This window comes from Colobus angolensis, unplaced genomic scaffold (assembly GCF_000951035.1).
Source record: "Colobus angolensis palliatus isolate OR3802 unplaced genomic scaffold, Cang.pa_1.0 Scaffold32, whole genome shotgun sequence".
NCBI lineage: Eukaryota > Metazoa > Chordata > Mammalia > Primates > Cercopithecidae > Colobus > Colobus angolensis.
The window spans coordinates 11,489,811-11,504,236 of record NW_012116488.1 but is presented as its reverse complement, the minus strand read 5'-3'; positions in this window follow the sequence as shown (position 1 = coordinate 11,504,236).

Sequence of the window (14,426 nt, the reverse complement as noted above, 5' to 3'; positions counted from 1 at the left end):
TCCCTGTCTATATTCTCCAGCCACATTCCCATTGTCTCTGCCTGCAGGAGGGAGTGCTTATTTTGGGACTCTGCTCCAGGCAGGGTCAGAAGCAGGTAGAGGATAGAGGACTTCCATCACCCTTATTCTAGATTCTGTTTGCTTTCAATGCAACTTGTAGGTATGACACAAGCAGAGGAGCATCAATTGAGCACCTACTATGGGCCAGGAAGATTATTGTGGATTACGTAGATTATTGCAGATTTTGTAGATTATTGCATTTACCACAGCCCTATGGGGTAGGTGTCCCCACATATAAGTGAGAAATTTGAGGCTCAGAGATCTGAGTGACTTGAACTCACTTGCTGTTTAGAAGCAGAGCTGAGATTCTGACCTTGTTCTGTAGCCTCTGAAGATCACACCCTTTCTAGAAATACTGGTTGGCTTCAGAGGTCTCAGTTCAAATGCCTCCTTCCCAGAGGGGACCTGCCATGCTCTGCTCCCCTCTCTGGGCAGCCACTCTCTGGCTCGCTTTGGCAACCTCCTGTCACTCCCTTTTTCACCTTCTGCTTCTGTTTTCCCACCTGCCATTATCCCAGCAAATAGCAGCAACCTGGCCCCATGACATGTAGGTGGAGAGAACAGGGGGGAGTAAGTCATCTCAGCCTCACACAACTGTGATCCCATCCTGCCTTACTTAGCGTTGCACCACCACAGACCTTGCTGGTCCTCCGTTCCCCCGAATATTTGGAATTGGCTAGTTATTCTTCTCCATTTTGGGGTGAGCAACCCCTTGAGGAATGTAGTGAAAGCTAAGGGTCCTCTCTTCAGATCAAGACACAATGAAAGGAATCCCAGGTGGGGCAGCTGCTGTTGGAGCTTCCTCTGGCTCAGGAGCAGGAGGCAGGGGCACAGACCAGACAGGGGAGCACAGAGGAAAACTCCAAAGACCCACAACTCTTGTTGCAATATCATTTCTAGAAAAGTCAACCCAACCAAGGCTGTCATTACCTAGTAAAAATGTGAGACAATAAAATGAGAGAAACGTGGGGCTATGGCTAAAAGTTCCAAAGGTTTCTCAACCTCACAGCCTCTGAGGGTTGAAGAAACAAAGACAAAAACACACCAGCAACAAAACACTCACAATTATGCTTCTCACAGGGAGATGTGATTGATGCAGGACAGGCAGCCCCCAAATTGGGGCTTAGCCCAGGAGGGTTGTTGACTGCACCCAGCAGAGAATTCAAGGGTGAGCCAGTGGTGTTAGCAATATTTTATTGAGTGGGACTCCTCCTTGTGATCAGGGCTAACTCACTGCAGTGTACCCAGAGTCAGCAACCCATGGGTTGTTGGCAACTCTCTTTATAGTCAGGTGTACCAACTTCAATTACATGCAAATTAAGGGCAGGTTAATGAAAATTGAGAGGTGAGTTATTTAGAACTTTCTAGGAAACGGGCAGTAATTTCCAGGTTGTCGCCATGGAAAGGGGTGGTAACTTCTGGGTTACTGACATGTCATTTGTAACCTGTCATGGCACTGGTGGGAGTATCTTATGCTGATGAGCAGTGAGGGCAACTAGAGGTTGCCTTCAGCACCACCTGCTGGTTCCTGCTGATTTTTTCACTTCATCCATCAGAGACTGGGAAATATTATCAGGTTGGTGTAAAAGTAGTTGCAGTTTTAACAATAAGTCCTGTGGGGCTCCTACCTCATGATGACATCGTTCAATTGCTGCCCAGTTCATAAATGGGTCCTGACAGGTATGTGGCTCTTTGAAGCTCATGAAACATGTCTCCTTCCTTACCTCAGAAAATCTGGCCAACAGTGCTGCAAGTAGAGAATTATTACTCCTATTTCACAGATAAGCAACCTGGGACTTGGTCAAGCTGAGCAGTAGCAGAGATTGAAGTCAGGATATAACGGGGTGTGAGGTTTTCAATGCCACAGACTGAGTGGTGAGCAACAGTGTAACTGGATGCACCAAACTGAGCAACTATCAGCACCTCCTCAAAGGCAGAGTTCATTGGAAAAGTAATTCTGGCCAGCAAAGTGGGCTCCATTTTGTTACAGTGTAAGCATCCCTTTCATGCTTCTATGAATAAATACCCAAGACTGGGTAATTTATAAAGGAAGGAGGCTTAATTGACTTACAGATCCACATGGCTGGGGAGGCCTCAGGAAACTTACAATCATGGCGAAGGGCACCTCTTCACAGAGCAGCAGGAGAGAGAAATGCTGAGTGAAGTGGGGAAAAACCCCTTAGAAAACCATCAGATCTCATGAGAACTCACTATCATGAGGACAGCATGGGGGGACCGCCACCATGATCTAATCACCTCCCATGAGTTTCCTTCCCCAACACATGGAGATTACAATTTGGATTACAATTCAAGATGAGATTTGGGTGGGGTCACATAACCAGACCATATCACTGCCCCAAAAGATTAAACCCTGAAACATCTCTATAACCAATCTTTATGACTCATTTTCCACTGTTTATTATGACCCTCTAAATGCATCTTGATGTTTATTTGTTTTACAGTGAATCGGTTCAGAGGACTTAGGATTTATAAGGAAAATCCTCTCTAACCCAATCTTTTTCTCCCAGTATTCTGATCCTCTATTCTAGGACCAGCAAACAGGCTGAATTTCCCATCCTCTTATTCTGCTCCAGCAGCAGACATTAGTAGTCAATCCTAGAATTCTGTGCTACTGAGCTCAGTGCTCTAGGCAACCATTAGAATAGCTTTTCAGGAGGTGGTGCTGAGATGCACCTACAGCCATCATCCACCTGCAGTGTGGAGGAGTCAATTGAGCTGACTTCCTGAGCACTACTGGGGAATGCACTGGGGAGAGACACTGAAACCAGGCCCTCTGCCATCAAGCAGCCTGCAGCCCAGAACCAATGAGAGTATGGAAGGCAAGAAATGTGTCAGGAAGCTATGAAAGTGAACCCGCAGAGGAGGGTCAGCCCGGGGGAGGACCATGAGGGCAGAGGCAAAGAAGAGACGAAAGGAACCAGAAATATCCCAGTGGAAGGTGGCAGGCCTGGGCAAATGCATTTCTTTCAGTTAATTTGTTTATTTTTTTTTTTCCAAAGCAGTAAAGGAGACACCACCCCTGGGAAATAAAAGGGAGCATGAGTCAGCAATGGTGGAGCTGGTGGCAGTGGGGAAGAGTTGTGGAGAAGAGAGCGATACTGTCATGCACTAGGCTGTGTTTCATTCAATCGTTGCTCTAGTCACTTCCCTTCCCTTACCTTGGGAAGTGGATGCTAGGACCCAGAGGACTTGGAAAGAGTGGAAACGAGCTCAGATTCCACTCCCATGTCACCTATCAGCTGTGTGTCCTGGGCCACCTTACCTCACCCAAGTCTCAGTTTTTTCACCTACAAAACGAATCATCTGCTTTAACCTTCGAAGGCAATTATGCAGTTTGACAGCAAAAGGTATGGACAATGCCCATTAGAATACCAGGCACTGTGTCTGAGATCCCCCATTTGTTGAAATTAGAGATGCCCAAAATGTTGTTTTAAAAAATATAATGTGCTTAGGTCACTGTAATGTGATCAGTTCTAAGATAGCCTGGTTAAATACATCCAGATATTTTATGCGTATGAGAACTTCCAAGGACGTAAAGCCAAACTCACAGGCTTTGTGTGTTGATGGAACTTCTGAGGCTTTTACAGAACTCTCAGTTTTGTGGAGTGAGAAGTATGTGCATGAGATGGAGAGAGAAGCTGAGGTCCTGGGGATTGAGCTCCCGGGAATCTGCCCTGCTTTGCCCCACCTCTCCATCTCTACCTTTGCTTCTCTTTAAAACCCAGCTCCATTCTCCTGCTCTCCTCTTTTCAGAGCCTGTGGCTTCCACACAGTAGGGCAATTAAGGGCAGTGTGTCATGGGAGAGGAGCCCAGGCCAGGGCAGGGTCAATAATCAGGAAAGGTTTTCCAGAAGGACAATGTCTGAGTAGGGTCTTCAAGGAGATGTGTGGGTCGAGTGAAGCAAGCAGAGCTGGGATTGTGCTGCAGGGTGAACAGATTGTGCAAAGCATAGAGGTGCAGGGCGTCCTGAACATTCAGAGAGGGACAAGGAGATCTGTTGATTGACCAGTTAATTTCATGATGTCCAAAAGGCCTTGCCTCCCCCAGCTCTGACCATCACAAAGGTGAGTGCAAGACAGTGCGTGATGGGATGCAACTCCTTAACAAGCACACTATTTAGAATATGGTGCACAGTGCTTCAAACCTCAACCACGAAGAGGTTCCTTCCCATCCTACAACCACATCCTGAAACCACGGTGGGAAGCCAACACACTGCTAGGCTACCCCTCCGTGGCTTCAGTTCATCTATCGGTAAACTGGAGTTTTCCAGGCTCAGCATGATTGACATTTTGGGCTGGATAATCCGTTGTCATGGAGGGCTGTCCTGTGCATGCCGGGATGTTCAGCAGCATTCCTGGTATCTCCTGGATGCCACTAGCACCCCCCTCCAGTTGTGAAAACCAGAAATGTCTGCAGAGGTAGCAAAAATTACCCCCTGCTGAGAACCATGGCTCTAAGGTCCCTCTCAGCCCCAGCGTCATCCAGCTCTGAGAGTCAATCAGGAAACACAGGGAAGTCAGCATCTGCAGAAGCCTTAGAAGCATTTCTGTGCCATCTTCTGGCAATCCAAAGCCTTGTCCTCCCTCCCTCAAGGACCCAATGTTGCAATCAGTGAACGGAGACCTGCTGAATGGCAGAGTAGCAGCTCCTGGGAAAGAAGGAAGGTACCCTGGGACCATGGGCACCGACTTTCACCATCTTTCAACCACAGTGCTTCGGGTGACAACTGTTGGAGATAGAGCACCCACGGGCCGTACATTTGGGCAAAACTTGAAAATTCACAAAACTCTTTTAGGTTGCTTCTTCCAGCTAATCCTCAGAGCAACCCTCTGTGGTAGGAAGGGTGGTTCCCATTTTCCAGATGTGAAAACTGAGTCCCAGCTGGAGAAATCACTTGCCCCTGGGCATGCACACAGCAGTTGCAGGGCCTGACTTGATGGGAGTTCTGTCCAACTGCAAATTTTGCACAGCACAACTGCCTGGAGCCAGAGGGTGCATGGGAGGAGAGACAGAGGGGTCCCCTCCAAGGCCTAGAATTGATCATGTAGTGGTAAGCAGGCAGAGAGCGTGTGCCATGACTCACTGAGACAAGCGTTTCCAACTGGAAGGAAAAGCAGTGTTTTGACTGCAGCCCAGGAATCAGGCGCTGACACGTCACCCTCCCACAGTGGCCTCTGCATTGAGAGCACCTGCGTGGTCATGCGACATGAAGGGAAGCACTTCTTGCCACAGGCTTCTGGGGACGTGGACAGGGTAGACGCCCAAATCAGATTAAACACCAGAGCCTGCGAAAGTCCTGCTTCCCCATGCCTGCTCTTCCACCAACAGAGGATGTGTGGATCCCAGGTTCAGGGGTGTCTGCAGAGAGCCCTGAAGGTCAGGGCCTACCAAGAGGAAAAGAGCATTAGCTTCCAGAAAGTGCTTCCTGAAGAAGGTGGCTTGTGCATGACCCTGTCCCCCTGTGGAGGACCTCCAGCCCGTCTGCAAGGACAGGACTGAAGTCTAAGAAGACTCCCGTGTGACAGTGTGATGCCACCTGCAGAACGTGTGTGCCTTGAATGGCAGGGCCACCCCAAGCCTCTGTCTGCCATCACTGCCCGTGCCTCTGTATCTGTAGGTGCCCCAAACACGATATGCCCCACAACACCAGCAGGCCTTAATCAAATGCCTCCTACAGAGGCCTGACTGCCACTTCCTGAGGTCCATTCACCAGCCGGCCTCCTGCAGGAAGAAAATCCAGCAATGTTAGCATGTGGGGGCCCTGTTTTTATGAAGTCATAAGTTACTATCTCCTCTCTCCTCCTCTGTGTGTGTGTGTTCACATGTGTCATATAGTACTCTATGCATGCATGGCTCTCTGTGTAACATAAATCACCCATGTCCATAGAGAGAGACAGAGATAAGTGCAGGTAGACGTGTGTGCAGGCCTGTCTGTAACCAGCTACACATGGGTGTGAGCACCTACAGAGACATGGGGTGGAGATGGAAAAGCAGAGCTGTCTAGGTCGAAATCTAGATCTAAATCCAAGGCATTCCTGGCAACCACAGCTTCTCTTTGCCCCGTCTGCCACTTTGGGAGCTGGTCATGAGGTTGGTGAGACACCTGAGGGGTGTCCTGGCATCCCTGAGACATGCTCTGAGCTCCCCCAATGACACAACTGGGCTGGCCTGCTCTCGGCTGCTCCAGAAATCCCCAAACCCTGTGGGCATCCAGTCACCCTGGAGAACAAGTCAAACGTCCCTGGGCCCCCCCGCCCCCCTCGTCCTGGTCTGCTGAGTCAGCACCCGTGGGGTGGGGTCTGCAATCTACGGGTAATCCTGGCAGGGCCAGGTGGTGCTGTCTGGGTGATCCTGAATGGTGAGGCCAACCTGGCATGGATTAGAAGGAGCCCTTGATTCTCATTTAAGGGCAGAGCTGCCAAGAATAAGTCCCAGGTCCCCGGCTCTGCCCTTCCCAGGCATGTCCAGCCCTGAAGCAGGAGAAGGTGGGTGTGCGGCCAGCAGGAGCCACAGAACGTTCTGCAGTCAGAATTTTCCTTCCAAATTAGGGGCTGGGACATGAAGAACCAGTATCCCTTTCTCATCATAACAGCGAGAATGAGGCTTTTGACCTTGGTCTCTTGGAAACTTGGAGGCAAATAGCTGCATGGCGCCTTTGAGCTGTAAACATGCACGCTCTACACACTGAGTCCACACAGCCTCCTGGCTGCAGCATTCTGTTCTGATTCCTTGACCAGTTCTTTGTAGTCAGTGCTGAAGTCAGGTAGGGTAAGTCCTCTACTTTTGTTCTCTTTTATAATTGCTTTGATCAGCATTCTGTTTTGATGTATCTCTCCTGATTGTTTAGGTATGCCTTTTTAATTTTAATTTTTTTTTTGAGAGGGAGTACTGTGGCATGATCTCGGCTCACTGCAACCTCCGCCTCCTGGGTTCAAGCAATTCTCCTGCCTCAGCTTTCCAGGTAGCTGGGATATAGGTGTGCGCCACCACATCTGGCTAATTTTTGTATTTTTAGTAGAGACAGAGTTTTGCCATGTTGGCCAGGCTGGTCTCGAACTTCTGACCTCAGGTGATCCACCTGGCTCGGCCTCCCAAAGTGCTGGGATTACAGGCATGAGCCACCGTGCCCGGCCTAATTTTAAATTTTTTTAATTTAAATTGGGGAGGTCTTCAAAGCTGCCTGAAATCCTTTATGGGATCAAGTGTGACATAAACATTTTCATCCCCCTAAGAATGCAGAGTTGGAAAAGGCCTTGAAGATCTTTAAGCTGAACGTACACAAACCTGTACAGTTTGGTATGTACAAATGTCCCTAACTTACTGAAATTAGAGGCCCACAGTTAAAAATTGGGATAGTTTATAATTTAAAATGCCCAAATTTCCAACTTCTTTGGTGTAATCAGGAGATCCGTTGACGTGGTCATTAGACTGGACACACAGTTTCATCTATACCTCTAACAAGTATTCAAGGAGCATCTGCGCCGTGTGGACACAGCCCCAGGCACTGGTGATGTACATGGCAGTGGCACGGTCAGGGATCCTGGTCCTCCTGAAGCTGCCAGCAGGCTCTCCTCTGAGCTCCTGTGACCTGCCTCCTTGTCATGTTAATGACCTGGCCCCAGATGGTCCAGTTTACAACGTTTTCCTGGTCCAGCCACCTTGATTTATAGATGAGGAAACTGAGGCCCAGAGAGAGAATGTGACTTGCTGAAGACCACTTAGTGACCAATGACAGACGTAGAACTGGAACCTAGGCCTCCTGACTCCAGTTCCCAGGACATTCATCTGAGCCCGGGTGGGTGGCTTCAGGCAGCCACTCCCCCACCCCCATGATCCAGTTCAGTTTCTCTCCAGGTCCCTCCACCAGGAACCGCCCCTAGGGAGGGGCTCCCTCAGTGCTGCCAGGACCCCCGTGTTTTAGTAAATGTGTCCTGTGCTGGGCTGATCTGACCCTGTGGGGAGGGGCCCCTCTCCAGCCTCCAGCTGAGGGCAGGCAGTGACTTCCACCAGGAATGCACGTCACTGGCAGGTCCATCCCCTCCCGCTGTCCAGGCAGCCTGGCATCTGACTAATGAGAGCCACAAGCCCACCATGTGAGTAGCCTTGCTGTTCCTTAGGTTGTTTCCTTTGTTTTTTTTAAATTTTTTTAACTTGCTATGATCAAGCTCTCAGCAGGCTCATCCAACCCATTCATCCCTGCAGTGAAACCCGTCATTTCAGCTATGTGTGATGCTCAGCTAGTTGTCTCTGAAGCCTTTCGTCTTCCCACCCACACACCTTTTGGAGGCTGGCAACCGCCCAGTTTTCCCCCTGCACCCACCCCCTCACTGTCTCTCTCCTTGCCGTTTCTATGGTGCTGCTGAGCCAGAGACCATCACTTTCTTTGCAAGATGGTTTCCACGGCAATGGGTGCTGTGGCATCTGAGCGAAGCAGAGGCTACCTCTTCTCCAGAGACTTCCTGGTGTGGCCTAGGTGCCCCGGCCACCTCCTTCTGCTGCTGACTTCTTGTGTGGCCTGGGAAACCTGTGCTCTTCCCTGAGCCCAAAATGCTCAGCCATGCTTGTTCATGTGGTTTGTCCTCTCCCTCCATGCAGCTCTTGGTTCAGATGCCACTTCCTCAGAGTGGACGTCACTGACATTTTGCCCCTAATTACTCTTTATCGCCTGCTCCCTGCTGGACTTTTTCTGGCACTTACCACAAGCTGAAATTCTATTATTTGTTTATTTGTTTACTGCCCACCAATCTGTCTAGAATATACATTCCACAAGGGTAGAAACTTTGTCCTGCTCAATGTTCAATTTCCAGAGCCTTACACAGTGACTGCCACAGAGTAGGTACTCAATAAATAACCAATGATTACGTAACTGGCCCCACGTCTCCTTTCCAGATCTCAGCCTTCTAGTCCATGGGAACATCATTTATCCAGGTGTGATGTTGGGCTATGTAGTGTCTGTCAGGCGAGCTATGCTTTGGAGTTCTTCAAAAAGAAAAAGGAAAAGGAACAATGACTTGAAAAGTCTTTTAAGTATGGTACTGTTTGGAGAATCCATTGCAATGTAACAGATGACCCCAAATCTCAGTGGCTGAAAACAACAATGGCTTTCTTTGCTAAAGATTCAGTGGGTTAGGAATTCAGGACTTAGCCAAGTGGTTCTTTGGCTCCATGTAGTGCCAGCCAGAGTCGTTCACTTAACTGCATTCACACCATGACTGGCTGAGCTGGCCTGGAAGGCCACAGAGGCTTTGCTCACATGTCTGGTGCCTAAGTGTTCTTCCATGATACCTCTCTCTCTATTCGATTAGCTTGGGCTTCCTCACAACATGGCAGTTCCAGATCACTCGGACTTCATACATGGCAGCTGGCTTCCCAAAAGGAGCATTCCAGCATGTAAAAGCAGAAGCTGCAGAACTTAAGGCTAAGCCTCACGTTGCATCACTTCTCCCATATTATTAAGATAAGCCACAACTGACGTCTAAACTCAGAGAAAGGGGAAATAGACTCCACCTTTTATGGGAAGAGTAGCAAAGGCCTTGAAGCCATGTATCATCCCGCCACAGGAACAAATCCCTTCCCAGACGCCACCAAAAAGACTTGGATAAATGTATACTCCATGGGATCAGGCCTCACTCAGTGCCAACAATTTGAAGATTACAATTATCCACGAAAAGGCTAAGCACAATCATGGACTAAGATAAAGGATGAGTTTGCTGTGGAAAGTAATACTAAGGACAAAACTGAGGGAGAATATCAGCCCAACTTGTGAAATATGCTAATACCTGTGCTAGTTATACTTCTTTTGGTTGCAAAAACATAATCTTAGAGACCCTTTTGGATTGCTTAAACAAATAAACAAACAAAAACATTGGAAGGACTGCCAGGTTGTGGGTGAGCCTCACAGAGCATGGAAGGACTGGATCACAGAAAAGCCAGCTCTGGGGACTCAGCCGCAGGGGGCTATGGGCTGTCTTTGAGGCTCTCCTGCAACCACAACTCAGCACTCAAGACTCTTGCTCCCTGTTTTCCTCACATCCAAATCTCACTTTCCAGGACAGAGACTCAGTGGCCGATCATTCAGGTGTGCTGCTAGCTCCAGCCTGAGGGACTGATACAGTCTGGCTGTGTCCCCACCCAAATCTCATCTTGAATTGTAGTTCCCATAATCCACACGTGTCATGGGAGGGACCTGGTGGGAGGTAATTGAATCATGGGGGTGGGTTTTTCCTGTGCTGTTCTCATGACAGTGAGTAAGTCTCGGGAGATCTGATGGTTTTATAAAGAGTACTTCCTCTGCACATGCTCTCTTGCCTGCTGCCATGTAAGACGTGACTTTGCTCTTCCTTCACCTTCTGCCGTGATGGTGAGGCCTCCCCAGCCATGTGGAACTGTGGGTCCATTAAACCTCTTTCCTTTATAAATTACCCAGTCTCCGGGATGTCTTTGTTAGCAGCTTGAGAATGGACTAATACATGGACAGACGCACAGCCCAGGCCCTGGCCTTAGGGACTGTGCAAGGTATCGGGGGCAGATCCTGAAGAGGGGAGGTGATTGCAAACCAGAGGCAGGATGGACACCTCCCACTCAAATTGGATCTGGATGTTGAGACCAACAGCAACACACATGCACCCGAGGATATAGAAAGATCTAATGCTCACACTATGAGGCTTCTCAGGACGGCAGGGCAGGTTGCCTAAGGTGCTCTGAACATGGCTTGAGAAATCACGAAAAGAAGACTGACTGTCTTGGTGTTTTATGGTGGTTAGTATGTGGGGCTGGAGTGAGAATTCCCAAGCGCAGTCTGAGAGGCACTCGGCTATCCCATCAGTGGGCCCAGATGTGGGGCAGAAAGCAGAGAGGGAGGAACCAAGATTAAAAGCTGTCAGCAGCCAAGCATCGAGAAACAGAGTCAGACTGCATTCCAAGGGCCTGCTGTAAGTCCTTCATAGCCACACAGGAGTTTGGAAAACCTGCTCCTGTCCTTAAACGCTACAATCCACAACAGCTCCAAAGCACTGAGACCTAGGAGGCCCTGAGTTGAGGGGTACAGAAAGACAGGGCAGAAGGTCAGGTGTTTGCTCTGTCTCTGGACTTTCGTTAGCACTGCACAGAGACCACAGGGTATGCAGGAAGCCTGGGGTGGGAAGGGCGTCAAGGTGGGGCTGGAGCCATAGTGGGCAGAGGGATAGGGTTTGGAGGATGAAGCAGGCCCTTGAAGAACAGAAATCGCCATCCCCTCCCTCCCTCCTCAGTTCAGAAACGTCTTCACCTTCTGAAATCATCAGCTCAGCATCAGTTAGAAAATCCTCATGGCTAAGGTGATACCAGCCCTACATGGCCAGAATCAGTGTCCTCAAATCAAACCAAATCGGGATCAACCTAATGTCCCCTCCTCCACGATGCCTGCCCCTATCTCCCCTTCCCTCGCCTTGCTCTATGGTCTATGGCCTCACCTGGGCCTGCCTCACCATGTCCTTGCTGCTTTCTAAGGTCAAGGTTGCTCACGTCTGTGTCCTGGATGTGCCCTGGCCCCCGAGCACAGCCATCATCATTCCATGCTCCATACTTCTGCAGGACATTTGCCCATGCTATTGCCCTACCTGGAACACTGTTCCACACTTGGTACCTCCTTGTCATTCTGCTCAGCTCAAATGCTCCTTCTCCAGGAAGCCCTTCCTGAAGGCCCCCTCCCCCAGCCGGAGCGAGTCCAGGTTGCCGTCAATCCCAGCTCCTGCTCTCCTCTTCAGAGCCCGCCCACCCTGTGCAGCTGCAGGGGCAGCTCCACCAACCAAAACAGGGTGATTTTGCTCACTGCAGCAGGAGCTCAGTAAGTAGCTGAGAACAAGCGCATGAATCAATGAAGGAATGAACGCAGGGTCCTGCTGAAGTCTTCTCCCCACAGGGCCAAAGGCTATTTCTCTTTCCCCTCCAACCTTCGACAAGTCTAAGCTCAGGAGAGGAAGGGGCCTGTGTGTTGTGGACCCTGCTGTTGCGAATCTTTCTGAGCCCAGCTCCTCCATTAACTTGCCTTAGTCAAGTTCTGTCCCTCACGTAAGAGGGGGTGTTTGGCTAGATGAGCTAGTGTTAACACTTTCAGAATAGTAGAGGACTAAACCTATGTTCCCAAACGCAAAACCACCATTTCCCACCCAAAGTCCCAGGGCGCAGGTTTTAGGAGCGCCTGAAGGTGGAGGAGATGCCAATGCGGTTAAGAAATGGAGGTGCGCCCTCTGGTGGTGAAAGTTCAAACTGCAGCGATCAGGCCCCGCCGAGCGCTTGCCCTGAGTCGGTGGGTGATTCTGAAGACTCCCTTGGGGAAAGCATTAAGTGCAGACCCCCCCCCAAGACCCGCCCTGCACGCCCATACCCGTGATTCTGATTCAAGAGACTTGGGGGAAAGCCTGTGGTTCTTTGCTTTTGATAACAACTTCTAGGCCAGGCACAGCGGCTCCTAGCATTTTGGGAGGCCAAGGTGGATGGATGGCTTGAGCCCAGGAGTTCCGGACCAGCCTGGGTAACACAGTGAAACCCCCGTCTCTACAAAAAATACAAAAATTAGCTGGGCGTGGTGGTGCATGCCTGAAGTCCCAGTTACTTGGGAGGCTGTGGTGGGAGAATCATCTGAGCCCAGGAGGTTGAGGCTGTAGTGAGCCAAGATCGTGCCACTGACCTCCAGCCTGGGTGACAGAGCAAGATTCTGTCTCAAAAATAATTAACGAGTACCTCTCTTATGGAGGACTCCAGCGTCACATTTTGAGGAATGTTGGTCTTGAGCAAAAAGCAGCTGAATTCTTTGGTTTCCTAGGACCTCTGTGGTCCTACGGGACAGTGGCCTAGCCTCTGTGACTGTGGGTGTGGCCTCAGGGCAGCAGAATTTCCCTAGGAGATGCACAGCTTCCTGCAGGGTCACAGGCCCACAGGGGACTCAGTCTACCCACATAACTCAAGAAAAGAGTCCAATCCTCTTTGAGAGGAAAGTGTGGGTTGGGACTGCCCCTGGGTGGCTGCACAATTTGTTGAGGTTAAATTTCCTTTCTAATAGTACTAGTCAAGGCGGAGGTGAAGAGCTTGGACTTTGGGACCAGAAATTTCTGGGTTCAAATCTAAGTTTTCCCATATAGGAGCTGTATGACCTCAAGGAAGATATTTAGCCCCCCTGGGCCTCCACCACCTCCTCTCTTCAATGAGGACAAAGCATGTCTGTTGGGATTCCTAGGATGATTTAATGTCAATACATCATCAAACACAAGACCCAGCACATTGCAAAAACTCAACAAACAGGAGCTGGTTTTGTTGTAGTTATTATTGTAGTTATTTTTATTATTTTTTTCCATAGGTTATTGGGGTACAGGTGGTATTTGGTTACACGAGTAAGTTCTTCAGTGGTGATTTGTGAGATTTTGTACACACATCACCCGAGCAGTATACACTGTACCATATTTGTAGTCTTTTATCCCTTGCCTCCCTCCCACCCTTCCCCCAAGTTCCCAAAGTCCACTTTATCGTTCTTATGCCTATATATCCTCATAACTCAGTTCCCACATATCAATGAGAACATGCAATGTTTGGTTTTCCATTCCTGAATTACCTCACTTAGAATAGTCTCCAGTCTCATCCAGGTCGCTGCAAATGCCGTTAATTCATTCCTTTTTATGACTGAGTAGTATTCCATTGTGAATACATACTGCAGTCTCTTTATCCACTCACTGATGGGCATTTGGGTTGGTTCCATGATTTTGCAATTGCAAATTGTGCTACTATAAACATGTGTGTGCAAGTATCCTTTTCGTATAATGACTTCTTTTCCTCTGGGTAGTTACCCAGTAGAGGGATTGCTGGATCAAATGGTAGTTCTACTTTTAGTTCTTTAAGGAATCTCCACACTATTTTCCATATGGAAATGAGTGGCTGTACTCATTTTCATTCCCACCAGCTGTGCAGATGCGGTCCCTGTTCACTGCATCCATGCCAACATCTACTGTGTTTTGATTTTATGATTATGGCCATCCTTGCAGTAGTAAGGTGGTAACACATTGTGGTTTTGAGTTGCATTTCCCTGATCATTAGTGACATAGAGGATTTTTTCATACGTTTCTTGGCCATTTGTATATCTTCTTTTGGGAATTGTCTATTCATGTCGTTAGCCCACTTTTTGATGGGATTGTTTGTTTTGTTCTTACAGATGTGTTTGAGTTCACTGTAGATTCTGGATATTAGTTCTTTGTCAGATGTATAGATTGTGAAGATTTTCTCCCACTCTGTGGGCTGTCTGTTTACTCTGCTGATGGGTCCTTTTGCCATGCAAAAGCTCTTTAGTTTCATTAGGTCCCAACTATTTATCTTTGCT